Below are 21,793 nucleotides of genomic sequence, written 5' to 3'. Positions count from 1 at the left end.
ATAGAAGCATCTGTAATGGTATCTTAGAGTCATCATTCGGCTGCAAAGGGTTAACAGGTATATTTTTTTGACGTCGTAATACCTTAGTCGGTGCCGAGACGAATTCAACGACCTACCATATTATGACCTGAATCTTGCAATAACACTGAAATAATTTTGGACACGATAAACGGGTTTGCAGCCCACTGCGCGCCGCGCCGCGGCGTGCTGCGAGAGAAAAGGACGGCACAAGGGGTGTGGGAACGGGGGTGCGACCAGACGGAAAGCCTCTGATGGCGAAGAGTGAAAGAGAGAGAGAGAGAGAGAGGGAGAGATAAAGAGAGACAGAGAGAGAGAGTGAGAGTGAGAGAGAGAGGAGAAACGGTTCTGAAGGGAGGAGGGAACAAGCGACGGGACCTTCTCTCACGGGGCGCCTGCAATCCGATCCTCAAAGCCCATCGGGTAAATACACCCACGCTGCAGGCGGGGGAAGGAACGTTTAATTAATTCCATCCAGTGCGCTGCTACGGCTGTAGAACATAGCCGGCAATTCCGACTGCATTTTCGCGATGCGTGCGCCTTGTTGCGTTTATGCGCGGAGGAGTACGTCGCTATGGCTAAGTGTTTGCCCAGTGGCACAAAGCGGACCGCCGAGCCGCACCGTGCCGCACGCCGCTGGGCTACGGGACTATGGGGCTACGAGGCTTGCCGCGATCCGCGGAAACTGTTCATATTCGAGATGATTGACCGAGCGTGATGCGCCCGGTTTAGCTAGTGACTGCTGGACCAGCAAGACGACAGAATCCACTTGCTTGTATACCTTTGACATTATCCCGGCGCAGAGATTGATTTCATTCGGTTCATTCACTGACCGGGGCTTCTCCGTTGCCGTTGCTTTCCAAATACAGTTAAATTCTCTGCGATCGACGCTTGAATTTTCTGCACGGAAATGAATTGTCAACAATTATAAAAACGAGCCGCAAGGCTCGAATAATCGTATCTTCTCTTCCCAAATTGTCCATCTTCGTGCAGAATCTGAGCGTCAATTAGGGAGAATTTACTGTATTCAGCAACGCGACGATACAGAAACGTCGGTCCCGCGGACTGCGGTGATTTTTACAGAGAAATCCATCGATCGAGGTGGAAGATTACAATTTCCTGAAGACAGTTGTCGAACGTTTGCTGAAATATGTTTTTGTGCAGGACCGACAGTTTTGAAATGCAAATAGTTTTCTGATGCGGCGACAGGCAGGATGCGGGAGAAAAATGCTAATACGTTTGGAAAAGTCGCCGCAAAGTAAAGGAGGCGCCACTTGTCAGGCCAGGGAGGCGGGACACTCGGGGAAATTCGGTACGAGTCGTCCGCGATATTGAACTGTTCCCTATTAAGGCGCCTTTGTCTAGCATAATTGGGGCTAATCAGTGCATTGCGGATATTATGCACTTGTAGGACAAATGCCCAAAGCTTGGCATTGTCGGACATTCAAGAGAGCATGATTCCATTGTCATTTGACATTGAACCGAGATTACCGCTTAGTAGCGGGAATTGTTACTTTCGACCCGGAGAAGACGTTAGAAGAAATAATTAAGAATATTGAGAATAACATTAAAAGAAGTGTTGGAATTTGTGATTGTTTATTTGCTAATAATACAATACGAATATAATACAGTGATTAAAAAAGCACCTAGCGGATATAAAATGTATAATACGTGTATGTGTGATACAAAATGTACTTTATGTGAAGAAGAGTAACTGTATGCGAAGTCGCGGAGATACTGTCTGACTGATCGTCTTCTAGGCTGATGAACGCCTCTGTAGTCCTCTGGGAGGTGTCTTGAACTGGAACGTGCAGTCCTTTTATACTGAGGTCCTTAGATGCAATTAGGCTGCCCTCTCCACTATTCCTTTAGGTAAATTCCAGGTAAAAAAGAATCCTAATGTATACGTATTTCTCCGAGAAGCTCGCGCTTGTACCTGTATTTATTGCCCCTATGTAGACATGTATGTGTGTGTGTGTGTGTCGTTGTATATGCCAACAAGAAGGATATCCGAACATCGTTGCTGACGTTTATAAAATCGAATGTACGTATCTAGGCATTGAATTCTCTTTGAAATTTTATTGTCGAACCGTTCTGGAAAGAATCAACGGTCGCGTAACAGTCTATCGCGTGTCCGCGGGACCACCTGTAATCAGATTGCAGTCCCAGTTCCCGTATCTAGTCGTTCGCGATCGCAGGACCGCACAGCTAGTCTCGCGACCCATATCCCACCCACGAGTTCCGTTGCTTTTTCACGCTGCGCAACGTTCCCGATCTCGTCGCGACGATAAAGAGATGGATGTTCCGTTACGTACCGCCGCCACGCTCTAATCCAGTTTCCCGTGCACGCGCAACGAGACCGGATAACAGTCAACCGCGTGTTCACGCTGCGCGAAGCACGCGAGCCTTTAAAAATAATCACGTTCCACTATCTTCCCGCTAATTTGCTCGAGAATCCTCCATTAGCCTCGCGTTCCTCTTGAAGAATGCAGTTGCGAGAGATGAGACGGCTATTGTTGATCGCAATCGCGGACCCATTTTTATTAATATTGCGACAAGAATCGGACGAGCTCTGCGATTGCATCCGTTAGTCGGACGCTACTCTCATCGACTGCTACGAAAATCCTCGGGCGACCGACTACTCTTTGAAGAGCGACACAAAGGGAAAGGGTGCAAACTTGATTTATCTCTAAAATCGCCGTCGACGCACCCTTTTGCAGATCGCAATCTCGCCCCTCTTTTAGACACTTCCCTGATAACAGATTGTTACGAACGCCACTGTATAGCAATCGTGAGTCTATCGATTGCTCTTTTCGAAAAGCTCTGAAAGAAAACGATGCGAACTCGCCCTGCGAGATCCCCTCAACAGAATTACACGAAATGACTACTGCGCCCTGTGTCGACCAATTCAGCAGTGTTGATAATGAAGTAATCGCTACTGCAAGGAGGACGTAGTACGATAGCGTGCGGTATACAATAATTTCTCCTTAATTCGCGCCTTGCGGCTCGTTTTTATAGTTATCGATCGTCAACAATTATAAAAACGAGACGCAAGGCTCGAATAATCGTATCTCCTCTTCCTAAATTGTTATTGTATTCTGAAATCATTGTATTTTGGAAGATCTATTAGTATATGTCGGATCTAAAAGATGTTCTTGTTATCTTTTATATATAAGACATACATTATTATACATATATATAATATATATAATAATATATAATAATATATAATAATATATATATATATAATATTGAACATATTATGAGTCGTTCCATTATGTCCTCTTTTTACCTTTATTCTCTCTCTCTCTCTCTCTCTCTTTCTCAATGTGTGTGTTAATGGTCGTCGTACGAGCAATAAATTATCTGAGATTAACAGAGTGTTCGAAATAACCTGTAACGCTAAACGGAGTTCCACAACCCTGATAATTAGAAGCGGAACAGCAGGAAACCTCGTAAGAAATGCTCGGTTTATCGATCGCTTTCAAAAAGCGCAGCAAGGTGAAGGAAGGAAATCTACTTGTCTGGGAAATTCAAGTACAAGGAACGTCTGCAGCGGCTGCACCCCATTAAGCGGTTCCAGGATAACAGACAACAGTAGCAAGCGTGACTTCTCGCGACGACTTTGTCCCCATCGCAACCCCCGCGGAATTACCCCGTCACGGCGAGTCCTGTCATTCAAGCGCCCAGCATTGTGTCAGCCCGTCGACACGAAACACCCTTGGGTAAGTCGCGGCCGGGACGTTGGAGGGCACCATGATGCAGGGAAGCGTCGGAACCTGCTCGGTCTCACCCTCCAATCGGCGCGTTTCCTTTTTCTGTGCTCGCGCGCTCCAAAATCTAAAAGGACGAAGTCGTCCTTTCCGTTTCTCTCTCCCTCTCTCTCTCTCTCTCTCTAGCCGCACGCGCTCCCCCACCCCACGGCGATGTCCAACCCTCTCTATCGGTCGCCTGTAAAATAAGTCTGCTAGTCTGCTCGCGTACCCGCGAAGAAAGGCGACCGAGAGGGTGGGAAACTCTAGCGCAGCGACCGTAGAGAGGGGATGGCTCGGTCGGTGGAGGGGGAAGCTGGCAACGTGATAGAGGATCGTAGGGAGGGTGCGGCGGTGGGGGCAGAGACGAAACGGAGCCTCGGAGCGGTCGGGCGAAAGCAGTGAGCAACAGTGTGCCGCGCGCCGCCGACAAGCGAGCGTTGTCACTTTGGGTTTACGGGGACGCAGAGAACCGCGTGCACCTTCTTACGAAAGGATCTTCTCTCTATACGAGACAGAACGTTTCGTCCTCTCGTGTCCTCTCGGATGTCCATCCGTCGAGGTGTGTCCCGTTCGCACGCGTGTTCGGTGCCGCGCCGTTGGATCCCAGTTCGAGACACCGAAATCGGAGTTAGTTCGGATTCGGAGCAGCCGAGTTAGTTCGTCGGATCAGTGAGGTTCCGCGGGGTGCAATCGGTGCTAAGTGATCGTCAAGTGCGACTACGAGTGGTAGTTACCCCCTGGATTACCGTGCTCGTGAGAACAGCGTATGGCTCGATCTCGCGGTCGCTCGATCTACTCGCCGCGACTTCGCAGAGGATCCTCGTCGCACCATCGAGGTTCTCCGAGGGAGGATCGAGCGATTACACCGGTCGAACGACGCTGATCAAGATCATCGCGGATGACCGCGACACGTCGGCCGACACGCACGCCGAAGTGAGCAGCGAAGAAGCAAACGGGAAGTTAGCGGGATCCGTTTCTGCATAAAAAATTATTGTTTCGCGCTGTGACATACGAGTGGTGTGCCAAGGTGGGAAATGTGCTGCTAGCAGACCGGCAAGGTGTCGCCAGAAATCTTGAGGTAGGCGACTTTGCACATTGCCCGCAGAATTCGTCGACGCGTGCGAAACTTCGCTTCCGATCGCGGGATATCTGCGTCGGGAACTGGTGTTTTTGGAACGACAGGATTTGCCCCTTTAGGGTCGGAGTTGCTCTTTGGAGCACCGGAGCTTTCGCCCGTGGGCTTGCTTGTCTCTTTTGACCGTGCCAGCCGGGCACGGAAACCTTCGTGCGACTCTGGTGAAACTTTTGTGTCAGAGCGTTGCCCTTATCGTGTTGACGATAACACCCTTCGGTTGGGCCGTGTATGACTAAGCTGTAAACTTTCCCCGATGGCGTCTTAAACTATTCGAGTGCTAAAGGTCTTTGTCCGTTGTTACTTTTTAATCAGCTTGCGTCGGCTAGGGGTGGAAGACATTGACCCTGCAGGAAGCAAATCATTCTTCGTCGTTCTATCGGTGACGTGTTTTCTTTAAATTGTCCGAGATCGCTGGGCCAGCAAGACGATCGCTCTCTCGTATCTCCTTGCTAATCGTTCAAAGTGTGTGCAAAAATCGTGCAGTTCGTCGTCTCCCACGAAAGTGTTCTGTTACGCGAGATACGTTTCGTTCGAGTTGTCCGAGATCGTTCGGACAGCAAATTCGTTCGGTCCACTCTTTCGTATCTTCGATAATTTCCGCGAAGTGTTCGCACAAATTACGCCGATCGCAGTCTATAGGAATTTTCCGTGTGCCGCGTTCGAATTCTCTCAGCGTTGCTTGGCGGATGAAAGTGGAAATTACCGAGAGCGCGTACACCGTGCCGCGGACACGTGGGGTCCAGATATACATATAACTCCATTCGGCACATGGCGCGCGGTCCCGCGAGATTTTTCCGCGAAAGAGGATTATCCTGGATACGCTCCTGGAAACCGGCTGTTCCGCCGGATATGATTCCGATCGTAAAAGTGGAAAGTGACCCGGCGGGGTATCGATTTTGGATTTGCGCCGTCGGATCGAGTCGCCTCGAAAATCTGTCCGCGCGGGATTCCTTTGTGAGTTCTCGGCGAGAGCAGAATTTTGCCGAGTGAATATTCCGAAAGGTATCGGCGAGAGAGTTATCTCTCCTCTCTCTCTCTCTCTCTCTCTCTCTCTCTCTCTCTCTCTCTCCTGGTGTCCCCCTTTAACGTGGCTAGCATAAAAATGGATGCGCGTGTGGTTGAACGAACGTCCCCCGAACCTGTCGCGACGCAAAAGTCTTTTCGGTTATACCACGCCGCCGGATTCACGGTGCACGGATTTTTCCGCGGTTAGCGTAATGCGATAGCTCGGCCGCGTCCGGATTCAATTCAACGGCGTGGCGCGAGAAACGGGGCTCCGAGCGGAGCCGAGAGGAATTCCGCGTGCGTCGGTCTACTCGTTTCGAGTCGCGTCGGGGAAGCGTGGAACTTAACGCGTCGGGCAAACAAATAAAGCATCTCCGACAGGAATTGAAAAGAGTCTCGACGCTTTCTCTCTCTCTCTCTCTTCCTCTCTCGTTCTTTTCGTTCGCCGAGAGGATCGATACCCGCGGCGGGTCGCGAGAAGCGTCGCGAGATTAACGCGCCGGAATACACATGCAACCACGCTCCGTATTTTCCTTTCCGCGAGTTATCGTCCGGCTTACCGTGGTTCGTTCACCTGTTGGATAATTTCCACCGAATCGCTGCGATGTTTACTCTCGATTGACCACGGTAATGGAGAATTTTCATCGCGGTAATTAAGAGCGCTCACCCAGCCAGCATCCACTAAAACGTGATTTTTACCCCGAAAAAATTGTACGCTAGTCGGGTGGGTTAGTCTTTCAACTGCGGCGTATCAAATGTCTGAAGCGCTGACGGATGTTTGGATTAGATCTCTATTAGAGGAGCTCTGCGAACGAGAAAACTATTAAAGCGTGCGTCGGTGGTGGTGGTGATGGTCGTTTCGTACATCGTTGCAGCTAGAAATCGATTTGACCGTGATCGCCGCGCCCGTATCCTGATTTAGGAATTCATGTTCGTTGCGAGGTTCTTGTACGAGACGAATGCGATCGAAGAATATAATCATCTAGAAAGCATGATTTAAAACGGTTATTATAATTTCGTGGAATTTTTCGGTGCGTTCGTTTGAGCGATCGTCTCGTGAAACGAAGAAATATTTGGAAAGTCCCCTGGACGAACGAATCCCACAAGAAATCATAGAATTGATGCACATCCTACGCTTGTAGCGCAACAATGCCGCAACACTTTTCTGTCGCGATACAGTAGTTTTCCTAGGAAAAGAAAAGTGTTCTCGGCGACATGACAGAAAACTGCCCTGAAGCGGGTCGCGGACCGTTCTTTAAAGCGGGCTTTCCATTTGCGAAATTACGAGTTGAACGTCGCAACGCGCGATACTGTTCGTGCCGTGATATCGCCGTGGATCGATTTAAAGAAGTTTTACCGCGAGAATACAAGCGTCGCCGCAGCTGCGCGGGGGATGAAATTAGAAATAATCTCGAGACCGCCGGGAACTCGCCGGGAACTCGGTGGCGAGCGGGCACGCCTGTCGCTGACAGTTATTAGGAACTTATGGCCGGGGAGTTTGCACGGTGAAAATTCGTGGTCCGGAGTAGTTCGTTTTCTGCTCGGGACGCGGCGCACCGTTTATTTTCACGATGCTCCGAGGCGCGAGCCCAAACTCGCGCGACGACTCTCCGAAAACACACGCCGACCGAGCTGTTTATCCGATCCGTTTTTCTTTTTTTTTTATTTCATAGACGTGCCGATGTAGCAATACCACTCCCCCCCCCCCCATCACCATGACGTCGCCGAAACGATTTCGACGAAAAAAATAAATACAAAAAATAGCCCCGCAAAAAGGAAGGAAAAACCGAGCAACGATTGATACTCGACGCTCTGGAACAATTTCCGCCGGCAAAGGTCGCGATCAAATACGAAGTTCGAATGACGACGAGCGATGCACGCCGGACTAGCGTTGTAGCCGAAACGGATCGATCGGGCTCGAATTTCCAAAAACAGTTCGCTCTGAAGTGACAGGATCTGAAATTGACCGATGGAAAGAGCGGCCTCGCTGCGTTTTTACCCCGATGAAAATTGTACCGTACTCGCTCTTTCGAGCGAGCCGCAAGATTTCGTTCGCCGACCAACCGAAATCGCCGCGAACCCGCGATCGGCGGAATAAGTTCACGTCGATCACGCTCGAATCAGTCGTCTTGGCTGCGCCCTTGGCAGTGAATAGTGTCCGGAAACGGCGACAGATGGAGGCACCTCGCGGGCGCTACTTAGCGAGAATCAACTTTATGTTTCGTTCTACGATTTCTTCGAATTACATTCGAGTTGTAGCGACGGCAATTATTGCACGATAATTAGTAACTTTCTAATGACCTTTCAGCGTCGCCTGGCTCGATAATGTTGACATTTAGAAACTGTTGTGTCTTGACAGGGGGTGGGTTCAAGTTTAGTAGATTGTTAACAGTAGATTTACGGAACTCATTAAAATGACGGGTCACTAATTTTTTAATTTACGTTATGTTACTTACGGCAAATGTTACAAATAACACTTGTTAAAGATCAGAATAAATGTATTATTTTTACTTTTGTAAACTAATATAAAACAGCTCCGTAAAACTAATATTAAATATATATATAAATATATATATATATATAAATAAATAAATATATATATATATATATATATATATATATATATAGTAATATATATATAAATATATAAATATATTAAATATATGATTATAATATTATATGCTCCGTAAAACTAATATTAAATATTATACTTCTTCCTTTATTTTACAATTGTGTCAATGATTCAGATTGAAAATTTTAATCAGATAGTGTTACACGATGTGTCATTTTCCTAAGCTTCGTTAACTTATTATTTTAAATATGTCCTCGAGTTTCTTCGAAATTTTGTATCCATTTTAAGGTCCACAGGAGGCAAACAGAAATTCCCTTCTTCTTTTAACGATTTCAAGATGTTCGAAACTAATATATTGATACTCGTTTCTGTGCCCCTAAAATCCGCAGTCCAGCTATAACGAATCGCCTCGCGAACACAAAGGACGCTTACCTCGACACGATGATACCTCATCTTCCCCACCCCAAATAACTAAGTCCCCTAGAACAGCGATTAGCGAAAGAAAGTAGCTGTCGTCGCCGCCCGCAAACGTGTTGATCACCGAGCCCGGCTTCCAAGAGGTCTATCGGCAACAATTTTCGTAAACACGTCTCGAACAGGATTCGGAAAGTTGCCGAACAGCAAATCCGCCCCAACCCCGACGACCTTACGATAACTGCGAAGTGTACGTGTTTCCAGCCCGGATCGACCTTCGGCCGCGACGTCTCATTCCGATTCAAGTAAAGTAGCGGCAGTTAAAAGAGCGAGAGAGTGAGAGAGGGGGGGGGGGTTGAGGACGCTAATCACGGCAAAGTTAACGACCGATAAAACCGGAGGTTCCAGCCAGCGCACACGCGGACGCAACTACAGCCCTCGGGATCGTAAACCGGTTGAGAAAGGGAATCGCGTCGCCGGGGTTGGGTTTTCGCGACAGGGTAACGCAACATCCACGAGCCGACACCTGCCCCCCTCCCCCCACCGAATACCTGACTCTCGAAGCCGTTTCCGCGGCGGAGGAGGGTCTCGGTTTAATAAAGCACCGGTGAGAAACGTGGAACACGTGCGTGCAAAAGTTCTCCCGACGGAATACGCCGGGGGTGTAATAGCGCGGCTCGGGCGAGGGCGCGGGGTCGAAAGGAGACGGGAAGAAAGTTACGAGGGTGGTTTAGTGACGGCGCGGCGCGGCGCGGCGCGGCGGGAGAGCAGTTTTCGGCGACTGGTTGCGTTCCCTTTCGTCGCGATTCTCCTCCTGCGAGCGCGCGCGATCGACGAGCCGAGTTTTCCGAGCGGCAGGAAATTATTATACCGATCCACGGGAAATCGAGATACAGGACGGTGCCAGCTCGCGGTAACAGGGGCGCAATATCGGTAACGGGGGCAGCGGGATTTAACGGGGCGGCGGAATTCCTCGCAAGTCGCCTCGCCGTATTCGCTCGTTCTCCCGGTAAACTGGGATATTGGAAAATAGAGTGAACTTATGTCAGAATGGGAACGGTTCGCGCCCGTTACCAAGAATGGCCGAGGCTTTCCGACCCCCCCGCCCCGTACGGGAACCCCTAAATTCGTTGCGAAACGCCGTTGAGAATTAAACGGTTCTCGTGTGCGAGACGACCGGCAGCTTTCGCGCGCGACTCCAGAAAACGAAATCCGGCGTGTGCGAATGGCCCTCGTCAAATTGCGCTGCTGCTGGCAAGAACGGGAGAGCCGCGAAAGGGGATGCCGGACATTGTTTCTATGGCTGGCCGGAGAGTTTTGCGAGAGTTTCGAAAACCCAGCCCCACCCTCTCCGGCCCCGGACCGGTCGCGTTCAACTTTTGTTCGTCGCGGCGTCCGGCGATTGTCACGCTCGTGACGAGAGTATCGATGTTGCCCGAGGGGGATGATCCTGCGAGATTGCCGGCTGCCATTCTAACCCCGATCGTTCCTCTGTCTCCTCCGCGTGTCTACAAACACTCTGGGCCGTTGTATCATTGGGGGATCGATGCCAACTCGTCACAGGACAAATATTTAGAGAGCACTCGGTGCGCAGCGGCGACTCCGATTAATGCGTTTTATAAATTTGTCCGTGGAACACGGACGATCGCCGATCGATCTCGAATCGCCGCCCGGCGACCTTTCTGCCCGCGATCTCTTGGGACCGGCGCAAATGTAATTGAAAGATCGCGTATCAATCATTTTTAGTGCACCGGCGATCGGTCAACCGCGACAGAATGCGAAGAACTGGGTCTGTGCTTGTCGGTATCACCCCTGTCACGGTAACTAACGTTATCTGCTTCCTCCTGATGTAGATCAATGATACCGTGAGGACACGCGAAAGAAAGCAAGCGTTCGTCCCACAATTTTAGATAAAATGCGTTTCAGTGTTGGGCAACTGACGTTCGGAACAACGCGAATAACGTTGATTAAGTTACTCGCGAATAAGGAGCACATTTAATTTATTCGGGAATAAGAAGCAAATTTAATTTATTCAGGAACAAGAAACAGATTCGATTTATTCACGGATGAGAAATAAATTTAATTTGTTCGTCTCTCTAATATTTTCGAGCGAAGCGATAATGTTGTTAAGGAAATGGGTAAATATAATAAATAATAGTTATTTTAAACATTCTTTGAATGTAGAGAGAGAGAGAGAGAGAGAGAGAGAGAGAGAGAGAAATAGTAATATTGGTTAAACATTTTCTAGGATTGCTTTGAAATATTTGCGATTTTTTTCGTAAATTCGAGTTCTCTGATTGCACTCTTTTCACATTATAATTTTCGTATTCTTCAATAAAACTGGAATACCGATAACCTTTAATATAAACTTTCTTCGGTTCACATTTTTTACGCAATGCAGTAACTTTCTTCTTATTACGAGAAACGTCCGTATTTATAATATCGAAAAAGTGATCATACATGCAGTTAGATTGCAAGTACTCGATACATTTATACATTGAACGTCGACTAGTACTTCTTTGCCGCTGATAAATTCTTATATAAGTTGTACAACAAACCGTTGCTTAAATATTTAAATATTGATAAATGAAGAGTGTCGAATTTTATTTCGATTTGAAGTAAGCGTATATAACATTCAGATTGAGTTGATTATGTTCGATGTCTTTGTAATGAGACTGACACGGTATTACAGTGGAAGGGGTTGCCACGTTCAACTGGAAAATATTAACAGCCAGGAACTAATTGGTCGTCAAATAGAAAGTTATTATCAGTCGGAATAGATGAAAAGACATTATGAGATTTTTAGTACCAATTTCTTGCTTCAAACTCGATGCCGTTTGTACAGTAGCTCACGAAAGTATCCGAACAGCTTTTAAAAAGCAACAACTTCTTTAAAACTGAACTAAATGACTCAATTTTTTATCTGAGCCTGTAACAAAAATTTAAAAAATGCCTTTCGCATATCTCGATAACTTATATCGCAGTTCTGTCCCGATTTTTGACACTTTCGACCAAAAGCTATAAAAAATCTGCAGTTTTTGAAATTTTTCAACGGTAGCTCGACTCTGGGTTAACCGATTTCGATCAAATATTCAGCATGCACATGACTTACCGAGATCTTGGAAAGGCAGTTTCTAAATGTTTGTTGTAAGCTCAGATAAAAAGGTTAAAGAACGAGATATTTTACTTTTTTTGTCACTCCGAGTAAGAGCAAAATTAAGAAAATGCATTTGTTATTGTCTCGTGGATTAGCCATCGTTTAGTAGACTGGTTCCTTTATCGTCTAAAAACAATTCAAGTCATTTAGTACAGTTCGAAAAAGGTTATTCCGTTTTAAAAGGTGTTCGAATACTTTCGCGAGCTACTGTACGTAACACGAATGCACGAATACCGGCAATCCGGTTACAAGGAATCGCGTAGGTTTGTCGTTATGACAAACCAGTAATACATTCTGCATGCTCTCCGGTTCGTTCAGGTTCGCCGTAAAGTTCGCTTTCATGCTAATTGACGACTTCGGTTCCAAAGTTTCGGGTAGTCTGAAAGGAATACGTTCTAGATCGATCAAGTTCCGCAAGCTTCGTTGCGCGAATTGACACGTCGAGGTCCCGTATAGAAGCGATTGGCAAGTACCGATGAAAATGTTTCCGAGACACCGATGTGAATGGCAGCTTTCCACCGATCGGAAAATCCGTGGGAACGCTCGCTAAATCCTTGGGACCCGTAATTCCGAGGACGAGCGGACAGTTACAAACGCAAGAATTAAACCACCGCTCGAACTTCGTCGCCCTGACAAGCCCTGGTTCGCGTTCGCTTTATTTACGACGCGTGTCCGCGGGTTCTCGCGATCGTTACGCGGGAAAATTATAGCGCGTGGGCGGCCCGCGTATTTTCCGATGGCCGCAGATTTACGGATCGTTAAGCCAAAGCGAATTTACCGGTTTCTTAGCGACCGCTGTCCCCCGGCTTTATTATTATTCATCGCGCCTCGGCCCACGCCCTGAAATCTCGAAAGCCTGGAAACCTGTCGAACGATATAAAATGGAGGTCCTCGGTCGCGAATCGGGAATTGCAATACGTTGAGACGTCGCGACGCTGAAAATCGTTTAATGGGAGAAGCCTCTTGCAGCGGAGCAGGGAGGTCGGCCCCGGAAATTTGAGAACGATCTTCAAGATTGAAACGGAAACGCGGAAGACTCGATCGCCTCGGCACAAAGGAATCCGATAAAAAATTGCCGGGATGAGTTCGAAATAGCAGTTCCACCGATTCGTTGGGGGTTGCCCGGACGTCCAGGGAAACGCACGGTTCTCTCGGCTGTGCGCGGCCGGTGGAAATGTTCTTTTCCTTCTGTGGAAAACGTCGGGATGGGACGAGAAAAAAAGAGAAAGAGAAAGAGAGGAAAAAAGTGCGTCAGACGGCACGCATCGGTCGCAGCACGACGTGCAGCTCCGGGGGATCTTGGGAAATGTTACGAGCACGGGAGATCACCCTCCGGAGAATATCGCCGGGCTCGAAGGTTATTTCTGGATCGCGAAAACTTTTAATAGCTTTCTGATAGCTTATTGGTCGGCCTTATAAATAATTTCGTATCTCACGTCCTACCGCCGGACTGTCTCTCCTCCTTTCTCTTCGAGTGGTCTACCTCTCTGCGCCCACCCCCTCCACCCGAACTACCACCCTCGTATTGTAGGTGATGGCGGCGACCGACTCCCCGCGGAGACACCGTGCTAGAAAGGTAGCGCGATAGGGACGGGAAAGTTTCTTCCATCCGGCAGGAATTATTACCATTATTATTTATTAGACGGGACAAACTGCGCGACATGTGGGAGTATCGACTGCGATCGTGGCGTCGAGAAAAGAGTGAAATATCGCCTGGCGGGCGCACTTCCGGAAAGAATAACGCGTCTGCGAGCCTCTATTACGGAATAAAGTTTCGAGCTTTGTGCTTTTTTCTGCTCGCTACTTCGTGCGATTAGTCATACCGCTAAACAAATCATCGATGCCTCGGGCGGAACGCTTGCTACTCTTGGCCGACTTCCAAACGACGCTCGATCCGACTCGTCATAGTTCTCTCGCGCAGCGGTAAGATTGAAAGGGTCCAATTACGTGTCTTCGTACATTGAATCGCTTTGCTTGTACTTGCAATTGGAAACCTGTTTTCATTTTGTTGACCGCCGCATCCGATTACGCAGAAGTTGGACAATTCGTTAAACCTTCTCTTTAACGCTTTAACGGCCGCTCACACACAACTTGTGTGCGATGGTGCCGACGAAGGTTATTAGAAAAACAAAAAAATGGACAAAGGAACTTTCTTTCTATTTAATAAGCTGTGCCATATTTAACTCGTTTCGTATAAATGAACATTTCAATACCGATTCGATTAGGAAATTAAATTACCACGATTTTTTTACTTAAATTAGCAAGTGCGTGGATTAAAACTAATGATGGTGCGTCGTTCGTCCCGATCCAGTTGAGAGATTAGCCGAATGAATAAAACATCGATTAGTTAAAATATCAGTAATAAAAGAGGGTGTACGAAGGGATTATCGCGTTTGCTATGCGAATAAAATTAAAAAACCTACATATTTTATATGTAAATTTGTTGTATTAAATGTGTTGTTATCGATGTTGCTGTTTTGTTTTTTTGGTTTGCGTGTATGTTCGCACATGTTGAATTATTTCATGAATTTACATACAGTTTTTTCAAATTAATTCTTCAAAAATATTGCCGGCGTTAAAATATCATCGGCAACGATAAATTATAACTTTCCAGATTCAGTTTCATTAATGAATTTATTTTGCTTGCATGGGAATTTTTGGAGTTGATTTTCGACATTCGGCATGTGTGTCGACCCTTCCGTTTGCACTCGAGTTGCGGCTCCGAGACGCTAATAAAAATTGCTGTGCGGCGTTTCGAAATAATTTTAACAGCATCAAATTTGTTTATATTAAAAAAGAAACTGTTACAAGTACAAGCATTGTACGTGCCGATCTGTTCCATTTGACATGTATACGTTGCAATAAATCATGTAAAATGAAAATACCGAAACGTGTTCTGGATTTTCAATTTAAATAGCTTCGAGTGCAGAGGGTTAATGGAAAAAGAAAAATTGCAAAATAATCTTCACGAACGGAAATTCGCATAAAGATCGTCGACCAAGCTGCCGAATTAAGCAACCCTTGCTGTCAAAGCCGGTGTATCGGCGGAAAAATTAATTTTTCGACCCAGACGGATAAATACAGCGAACGTGATAGAGGGTTAAAAGCAACATAATCTCTGCGTCGCGTCGTGCTGCGCCGTTCGCACATTTAATAAACAACCGGGCCCATAAGCGAGCCGTGGAAACGTCGATCCGCGGCGCCAGGATTTCGCGTTGATCGCGAACAGGGGGTTGCCGAGAGCACTCGGCTCCGGAATTATGAAACCGTCGGTGTCCCTAATTAAAACCGAGTCGCGGCCGATTCGAAATCAAACGGGAGAGTCGCACGTGGAGGGTTGGCCGGCGCGTTGCTATTGCGGAAATAATCGGGATTCGGGATTCGCGATGACGGCCGCGCCCTCCGCCGACCCTGGGTTTCGCAAACGCGCCGCCGCCACCCTTCCCGTCGTCCATCTATAAATAACGTCTCCTACGCACGTCGGAGCAATTTTCTCGCTGAGATACTGGCCGGAAACGATCCCAGCTGCATGCATAATCGTAATGAGCCGAGCCCGCCGAAAATTCGGCCGAAATAATTGCGGCCCACCCTTATCGGATGGGAAAAATTTTCGTGGAACCTTCGTGCGCCTAAACGCGTTCCGTCGCCTATAATTCTCCCGACATTATCGGTATCCTTCCCTGTTTCGTTGCTTATTCGACGCTCTCCCGAGGGTTGAGTTCGAGAGAGGATCTTTTCTCGTGCATGATTTAGCAGCTTTAGCGACCAAGGAAAATAGGTAGATTTTGTTAGTTCGACTGGTTAGTTTAGGCGAATGCAATTTGCAATTGAAAATAGCAGACGCGTTGAGGGAATTTAAAAATGTCGACGCAGTATTTTCGATCTATTAAAGTAATCGAAGAAGGAAAGAACTTGTTAGTTAGTTTATTTTTCTCGCAATTGGTGAAGACAATTTTTACTTTCCGTGAAAATTCGCACTACGTTAGTCACTGTATTCCACAATATCTCTCTATTTATTTTGGCGTTCTAGAAGACGCGAGACGCGGAAGTTCCATCTCGTACTTAGTATTAAATACATAATGGCGAGAGAAACGTCGCGATTATCACTGGCACTAACAGATTTAATCTCAGCACACTGTTTCTCGAGAAACATGGGCGGAGCATCGACTTTATTGGCCAATCTTGTGATTCTGAACAGCGTTAAACATCCATATATGGCATGCACGATCTGCTTATTCCTTCGACATTTTCATCGAAAATGGCTTAATAGCCTCGTCAATCCCGAAATCGTTACTTAAAGCAGGTACGCCCAAGACAGTGCTTAATCGAACGAAGAAAAAGATTCGACTTTCCGAAACGGGCAACGATCACCCTCGGTCTCGTTGGCTAATAGCGTACAGGCGGCCGCCTGCGGACTGTCCCCATTAATAACCATAAAATCGTAATAACAGCAGCCGGTGTTCACTCGATAATTACGCGGACGTCAGCGCGAACCGGCCGATCCGGCAGCTTGTCTCCGGCGTTTATCGGCAATTTCAGCGACACACCGGTCGTCGAGGTAGACGCCTGTTTCGCGTCGTCGTTCTCTCCCCGAGAGTTTTCGTCCAGCCCCCTTTCGCGCGATGCAAAACCGGCACACGGCCCGAGCCCGTTTGATTCGGTGTGGTCCGACGAGTTGAGGCCGGTAATCGACGATCCTCGCATAAACGAGCCGCGAAGAGGTGGGAAAGAAGAGTCCGTGGAGAAAGGAGTCGCTATAGCAAGCACCGCCGTCGGCTGCTCCACGGCCAAGGGAAGATTAACATAGAGATGAGGACGCCTTGAGTCTTTTCCGCGTGAGTTATGTTCCCGGTGTGCGCGAGACCTCACTCCCCCGCGATCGCTGTGTTACATAGACAAAGATACTGCTTGTGTGGAATAAGACGGCGTCTACTTCTGCCCGCGAATTGCTGTCCTTTGACCAGTTGTTCGTTTGTTTAAAATATTTTTTACTCGTTGTACTCTGTAAAGCGTCCTTTGACCAGACGTTCGTTCATTTTAAATATTCTTTACTTGTCTCGTTCGCGTTACTTCTGTGTCTAAGGTGTTTTTTGATCAGATGTACGTTTCTTTGAAATATTTTTTATTTGCCCATTACATTTATCTATGTATAAAGCAAGGCTTGTCAAACTTTTGATCGCTACGGGCGATCTGTTTTTTTTTTAAATTATAGACGACGGTCTACCGCCGTGTGTGTTAAGTGATTGTAAGGAAAGCAGGAATCTGAAGCCAAAAATAAGTTTAATTTTTAAATAAACGTAAGAATAGTTACGCGGTCGACGCTTTGGTTACCGTTGGTATAAAGTAACAATTAGACTGCGTAACTTTATATGCAAAATACAAATTTCCTGCATCGATTCTACGCGACAGGAGTTAAATAAAACTGTATTTCTTCTTTTGATAGTTATAAAAGTTGGAAATACAGTCATTTCTCCCTAATTCCCGGTCAGACTGGTACATACGAAGTTCAATGATAGTTGGCGACCGTTTTAATTGGTTTTTAGGAGTGTTTGTGTCGGTATCAAACAGATCGATACCGGCCCAATTGTATAGTGGAAGCGACGACTCCATCTGCTCACCTTTTTTTAATGAGGCAACAATAGAACGATCTCGGCATTATAAGGTACACTCGAACAACAACCTTCATTTCAAACATTTGCTTCCCTCAATCCACGATTCGGCAGTTTGGAATCGTCTTCGTTGAAGCGGTGGGAAACAATCAGCGAAACTAGGTCCGACCTATCGTCCTGTCGTCTGTTCAGGCGTTGCGGAGCCTCGGGAAAATCAATTTCCTAATAATATGGAGAACTCTTTTTTTAACTTCTCCATCCAAACCGACAACAGTCTTCGAGATGATAAAGTTTAAGGATCCGATATTTCCGCAACTTCGAACAAAGAAGTTGCTGCAACACAGCGTCGTCACGAGTTTCGAGCGAGGTCAGAACGCGATCGCGCTCTCGTTCGTTACTGGGCTCTTGTTTTTCCAGTGGTAATTGGAGCCTTTCATTAGGATCGTCGCGCGTCTGCGAGAGAAAAGACTCGTCCCAGCGGAACGACACTCGGCCCGCAATTGGGGCAGAGATACGCGAGCTCCTCGAGCGATTTCACGGGGCGCGGATCGCCCCGAGCCGCGCGGATTCGCACAGAGGATTCACTATGGTCGACGAGCTTTCAAAGCCGACGACGAAAATGGATCCGCTCCGGCGTGGGTCGACCGGCGAAGATCGCGAGAGGACGGGAATTGATGGCTGCCGGTGGACACTGGCCTCGCGGAGAAAGCGGACAAATTGAGAACGATGTGGGTGGAGAACGCCGCGCCGTTCGAAAGAAAACGCCGCGATATTTCATAATCCCGGACGCGGTCTCGCGGATCTCCGCGAGCGAAACGAATCCGCCCGGCGAAACGATAAACCGCGGGCGTAGCGAGACCGTTTGCGAACAACGATGATCATTTTCGTGGCGCGTATCGGCCGCAGCTACCGACGCGTGAGTCGCTCCAGTTTGTATCGCTTAAACCGTGGTAGGGACTCGAGCGGAGCTGACGCCTAACCGGGATAATACGATGCTCAACGCCCGTTGTCCGCTCGTTGTTCGCTCGCGGTTCACGCGCGCCCACGCGCGGAATTACCTGCGAACGGATCGCGCCGACACGCGCCGCGACGCGTAACGGGCAAGCAAATAGTCTTTGGGAAATGAATCAACGGTATCGCCTGTATTTCTAATATCCTTTACGAGTGGCCAGAGCCTTTCTCTTTTATGTGATTCGATTTTCCTGATCACGGTTAGCGAGATCGAGCTGGAATCAGAGATTTGAGACTGCCCGGCCCGCCGTGATGCAGGTCTTACTGTTGAGATTTTCGGATGGAAGCTGTATCTTTTTGGAAGAATTGTCTCAACGTTTCGCAAGCATTGCAGCTGACTATATCGGGGAGTCAACACTGATATTGGCGTGAGCTAGATAGTGCTCTACTCTTAACCCTTTGATTACGGCGTACTCTCGGATAGAACTGTCAATACAGTCGCATATCATTACGAAGGCAATCGTAAAGAAATTCGATATTGATAATGAATAACAAGTTTCATTTAACGTGCTTCGCACAATGATAAGTTGATGCAACAGCGAAGATATTGCAGTCCATAAAATGTAAAGAGCGTATATTGATGCCTTTCGTACATATTGGTATTTGGTGTTCTACACCTGCTGATCGAATGTATCCCAATGTGTGTGTGTGTGTGTGGTGCCTCGGTGTTTTGATATTCCACCAAGTGGAATTTTTTGGAAGATTTTTACTCGAAATAAAATTGTCTGCATCAATTAAAAGACGTCCTTTTTGTCCGGTGATATCATGCTTTACGGGGATCCTGTGGACAATGAATGATACTGGAACATAATCAGCCGTGTCCAATGAGACAGCTTCTGATCCATTTTATTTCCATTATCCAGCGGCCATCCGTTCGTTTTCGAACACGAGCCGGTCTTGTCAGAGAGCGAAAAGCTCTCGTTGATCGGCGAATTATTCATACGTCAAATCGAGCAGGAAAACGTTCGGTGTTTCGCCTCTTTTCCCTGCTTTGGCTCGCTAATGACCGTACGCGCGGAATTACCGTGGCACTGTTACGGAAGCCCGTTTCCACGGACAGCTGCGAACGATATCAGCGACGCGACAATTGATCGCGAGTCGCGATTGTTCGCCGGGACGGGGCCGACGCGACGTCGACGTAAACGCGTCGACGACGAACAATGCATCGCGTCTAGTCTCAAGGTCTGAGATCGCTTGTATCGAATATCACGGTTGCATCAAAGTTGAAAACCTCGGTGGAATCTATTCTAGGAAACCTTCGACGTCCAAAATGATGGATCTTAGCAACAACGAAGCGGACGCTGCGGCGCGACGGCTTAACGATGATAATTAATGCTCGAACTTCGGCGCGTCGTGATCGCGTGCCGGAATACCTCGCGCGGCGCACGAAATTAATCTCGTCTACCTCCGGCTCTTCCTTACCGGTGACTTTGTAGCAAAGTTAGCGATGATCTCTCTCTCTCTCTTGAGAGAGAGAGAGAGAGAGAGAGAGAGAGAGAGAGAGAGAGAGTGGCCGCCCGGCGACCGATGGACGGCGGGAAAATTTGCTTTTTTAAAACGATTAGCCGAAACGTTTCGAGCGGCAACGACCCCCGGAACTGGATTAACGCAATTTCCGCCGCGTTCCCGAGGTTGGTTCGAGCTAATCTGATTACTTAACGTCAGAACCCGACAAGAGCGATTCGCGGGACGGCTAAGTTTTCCGCGGGATTAAAACGAGTTAATTTAAAGTTTCCCGCTGGCGGCGCCGCACCGCCCTGCGGGTTCGGGGTGTCGTCCCGCGAACGTTCGTTTCGCCAAGATTTTTCTGTTGCCGGCTAAACATCCCCTCGCGGTGATCAAGGGGCCTTCGCTATGGCTGCTTTTAATCTCGTAAGAGGTTGCCTCAAAGGTGGTACGTTTTTAACGAACTTTGTAGATACGTTGACGGCGTTGCCAGATTTCGAACGAGCAAACTGCAACTGGGCGAAACGTTGTCCGGAGGACGAGGTAGTAACGACTAATTAATCAAATTTTATTCGACACTATCGAATACAAATGTTTCGGAATTAGATTTTATTCGAATAAAAATTCGTTCGAATACCATTTCATTCGAGTAAGAATTTATTCCTATAGGAATTTATAAGGAAAATAATCGATTTGAATGAAAATGATCGCAATCGGCAATTTTATAATTTTTGTATAAGTACTCGTACTTGAACTGATCCTGAATGTATTACAAAATTACGTTAAAATCGAAACAACAATTATTCGCATTATTGCGCGAATAATTTTACAATCTCTTCGAATTGTTATTCGAATAAAATATTCGACTAAAAAATACTCATTCGGATAATTATTTTAAATAAATATTTATATTCGAAACAATTCGAAAAATACCCAATTCCAATTCAGACGTGGTACATTAATTCGATCACGCTCCAGATTTCGCATTTCATAGCTTCTAATTCGAGTCGAAGCAAGTCCAGGAAAAAAATGTACATTTTCGGAACGATTTTGTCAAAATCATCTATCTCGTTAGGTGATGCCAACTGTATAATAATAGTAGTATAATAGTATTATACTATTTATATAATGTAGTATAATAACCCTTCCACAAAATTTTTCATTTCGCTGTAAAAATATTCCCAACACTGCTGACGGTGATCCATTTTGGGGGGGAAGACGCCACCGTGCACGCATTAATTACCGTTACGCGGATGTAACTCTGGGGCAACCTTTGTTAGAGGATTGATGATCTAAGCCAACCATTACCGCCAGGAGAAACTGCAACGATCGTTCCCGGCACACGCGTCGTCTTTTGTCTCCCATTCTCTCGTCCTATTTCGATTACGTCAAGTGCTCGGTCTCTAAGAAAGTCGTTCGCCGACCGATTTCTCGAACGGAGCGGCGCGTCTCGCAAGCGCGTTAAAACGAATCCGACCGACCATAAATACCAGCCACGACGACATTCGTTTCGTAGGATACTACGCGACGGTCGCCATGAATTTCGGGGCTCGGCGCGGCGCGACAGCGTGTCCTACGGACGTTATGAAATTTCCCGCAGCTCGCGAAAGCTCAGACCTCCTGTTTCGTTCTTTTTCCAGGCTGCCGTTACTCGCGGACGTGCACTCGCCG

The 21,793-nt window shown here is 47.3% G+C and overlaps 1 protein-coding gene across 2 annotated transcripts in view; it reads left to right on the top strand.

Annotated features, from left to right (window-relative positions):
• Positions 1-21,793, top strand: part of pxb (putative Hedgehog signaling attenuator pxb) — a 508,778-nt gene that overhangs the window by 379,557 nt on the left and 107,428 nt on the right. The window contains exon 1 of one of the 2 annotated variants that reach the window (XM_033468231.2): positions 4,193-4,851. The exons of the other annotated variant lie outside the window; for it this stretch is intronic. The gene's annotated coding sequence lies outside the window, so the exon portion shown is untranslated. Of the gene's footprint in view, positions 1-4,192; positions 4,852-21,793 lie in introns of those variants that run through there. 2 annotated transcript variants of the gene reach the window in all.

This window comes from Megalopta genalis, chromosome 2 (genome assembly GCF_051020955.1).
Source record: "Megalopta genalis isolate 19385.01 chromosome 2, iyMegGena1_principal, whole genome shotgun sequence".
In the NCBI taxonomy this organism is placed as follows: Eukaryota; Metazoa; Arthropoda; class Insecta; order Hymenoptera; family Halictidae; genus Megalopta; species Megalopta genalis.
This window is presented reverse-complemented; position numbering and strand designations above follow the sequence as displayed.